The sequence below is a fragment of the Ovis canadensis genome, chromosome 15, assembly GCF_042477335.2.
Source record: "Ovis canadensis isolate MfBH-ARS-UI-01 breed Bighorn chromosome 15, ARS-UI_OviCan_v2, whole genome shotgun sequence".
Taxonomy (NCBI): domain Eukaryota; kingdom Metazoa; phylum Chordata; class Mammalia; order Artiodactyla; family Bovidae; genus Ovis; species Ovis canadensis.
The window spans coordinates 52438040-52440854 of record NC_091259.1 but is presented as its reverse complement, the minus strand read 5'-3'; the positions used below and the strand labels follow the sequence as shown (position 1 = coordinate 52440854).

The following is a 2815-nucleotide window of genomic DNA, read 5'->3' as shown; positions in this document are numbered from 1 at the left end:
TTATAATCTGTGTGAGACCCTTAAGTAGAACAGTTTGGTTCCCCCAAATAGCTAAATTTTATTTACATATTTATGGAAGATATACTGCAGAAAGTAAAATCTCATCTATTTTTTTGGTCTCTTGAAGCCCTACCCTGTTACAGCAGCAGAGTGAGCCTTTGGATAAGTTTGAAGAATTGCAATGATCTTGAAAAGTAATTCTGCCATAACCATTAAAATTTATAAGCACATATTCTTCATCCATCAGACTCAATTTGAGGAATCTGTCATATAGAAATAAAATAGCAGTACGTATGAACATATGGAAAGAGAGAGAAAGTGTGTTAGTCACTCAGTCATGTCTGACTCTTTGGGACCCCATGGACTGTAGTCTGACAGACTCCTCTGTCCCTGGGATTTCCCAGGCAAGAACACTGGATGGATTGCCATTCCTTTCTCCAGGGGATCTTCCTGACCCAGGGATAGCACCCAGGTCTCCTCATTGCAGGCAAATTCATTACTGTCTAAGCCACCAGGGAAGACCATGAACATATGGAACTAGGTGTTTATTGAGCCTTCATCTTAATAACAATAATCCAGTAATATCTTGGATACTTATAACAGAGAAACAGATAAACTGTTGTATTCAGTTCAGTTCAGTTCAGTTCAGTCGCTCAGTCGTGTCCGACTCTGCGACCCCAAGAATCGCAGCACGCCAGGCCTCCCTGTCCATCACCGTTTCCCGGAGTTCACTCAAACTCACATCTATCGAGTCGGTGATGCCATCCAGCCATCTCATCCTCTGTCATCCCCTTTTCCTCCTGCCCCATGTTATCAAAACATATTATCAATGAAAACTGAATGACAACGATCAAAAGAGAGAAATTCCTAATGTATTGTCAAACTTGAAAAACTAAGCAAATTATATATGTTCATGCTGGGAACTGCGGAATGTTTGGTCATTTGTTAAATTTAAGTGGAGTTCCGTTGAGCAGTGACCAAATACCCCATGCCTTCTCAGCACAGTCAGAAGGTATGTAAGTCCAATTTTCTTCACCATAATTTCATCAACGTTCTTTTCATCTCACTGTTTCGCAAGCTGTAGATCAGTGGATTCAGCAGAAGTGTAAGAAGAAAGTAAGCCAATGACGTCAGCTTCTTGTTTTCTGGGGAGTAGCCAGATTTGGGTTGTAAGCAAGTCATACTGGCTGTGCCATAGAAGAGGGTAACAGATGTGAGATGGGAGGCACAGGTGGAAAAGGCCTTTTGCCTCCCAGTGGTTGATGGCATCTTCAGGATGGCAAAGAGAATTCGAATGTAGGACAAGAGTATCAACACGAAATGCGTAGTGATGCGTAGATCTCAAACAAATGGAGTCTGCACATGCAAGCTCTAACACTGGGGGAGTCTCACATGAAAGATGATTAATTTCACTGGGGCCACAAAAGGGAAAACTAAAAACCCATGAGGTCTGCACAGTAGCCACCATGATCCCTGAGACCCATGAGAACATTACTAAGTTCAAGAAAACCCTTTTGTTCATAGTCACTGGGTAGCTCAGAGGATGGCAGATTGCAGCAAATCAGTCATAAGCCATTGCCCCCAGGAGAAAACATTCAGTCCCCCAAAAAAGAAGAATGAAATACATCTGTGAAAAACAGCCTGCAAAAGTGATCGTAGTTTTTTCATTGGCGAGGACCACCAGCATTTCAGGCATGATGACTGCACTGAAACCCACTTCCACCAAAGACAAGTTCAGGAGAAACAAGTATACGGGAACATGGAAGCTCTGTTTCAGGGAGATGACGACTATAATGATGGCATTTCCCAGCAGAGTCACCAGAAAATCAACCAGGAACACTCCAAAGAGCTGCCCTTGGAGTTGAGGAAAATTAGAAAAGCCCAAGAAGATGACGTCAACTACAGAGCTTTGGTTTTCACTTTTCATTTCAGTAGTGAAGTGTAGATTGTTTTTATGGACCATGTATGTAAATTATAAAGTAAAAATCCAATAGATGAGAGTTTGAGTATGGTATTCTTGACAGACGATACAATGATGAGTTCATTCTGAAGAATCAAGTTGGCAGTTTTGAGAATGGCTAATATACTGGAATAGGGACTCTTCCAAGTACAAATAAAGAAGTGAAGCATTTTGGCTCAGAAATCTTGTTTCAAAAGTACAAAATAATAGTAGATGTTCACCAGTACTTTTTTGCTAGGTGGAAAATTAATCTTTTCCTTAAAATATGCACAGACATTATATTATTTAGAATCTATTGTCTATTATAATACATTGATGTATGCATCTCTGTTCTTTTCAATTTCATGTTTATATATGAACTTTCAAATAAAGTATTTCAAATAAACAAATAGAAAATAGCAAAAAAAATCTGGAAAAAATTATAATTAGTAATTCAAAATTAAAACAAAATTTTGGTGACTATTTACTATAAATGCCAAAATTCATTTATAATAACTTTGTTTAAATAAAATATATGAATAATATACCCCAACAAATATAGAAACACTTAAAAGAGGTTGAATTTAAATGCACTTATCTCAGATAAACCCAAGTAAGTTGTACAAGCACTCCAGTTTCTAGTCAGAGTAGATCTGACTAATTATACTGAAATTTGCCTGAATGAGAAACTTTAGAGGTCAGTTTTCCATGGCCTATCCTTGTGACCATTAAAGTGACTTTCAAGGATATAAAAAAAATACCACTTTTGTCATTCTGATCCTGTGGTTTACACAACCATTCTCTCTTTCAATCTCTCTCTCTCTCCCTCACTCTCCCACTACTCTCTACCCCATCATTCACTGACTCCCATCACCC

The 2815-nt window shown here is 38.7% G+C and overlaps 1 pseudogene; it reads right to left on the bottom strand.

The window, feature by feature from the left end:
• Positions 1-1005: 1005 nt before the first annotated feature.
• LOC138420904 (olfactory receptor 10A3-like) lies at positions 1006-1927 on the bottom strand (annotated as a pseudogene).
• Positions 1928-2815: the final 888 nt, after the last annotated feature.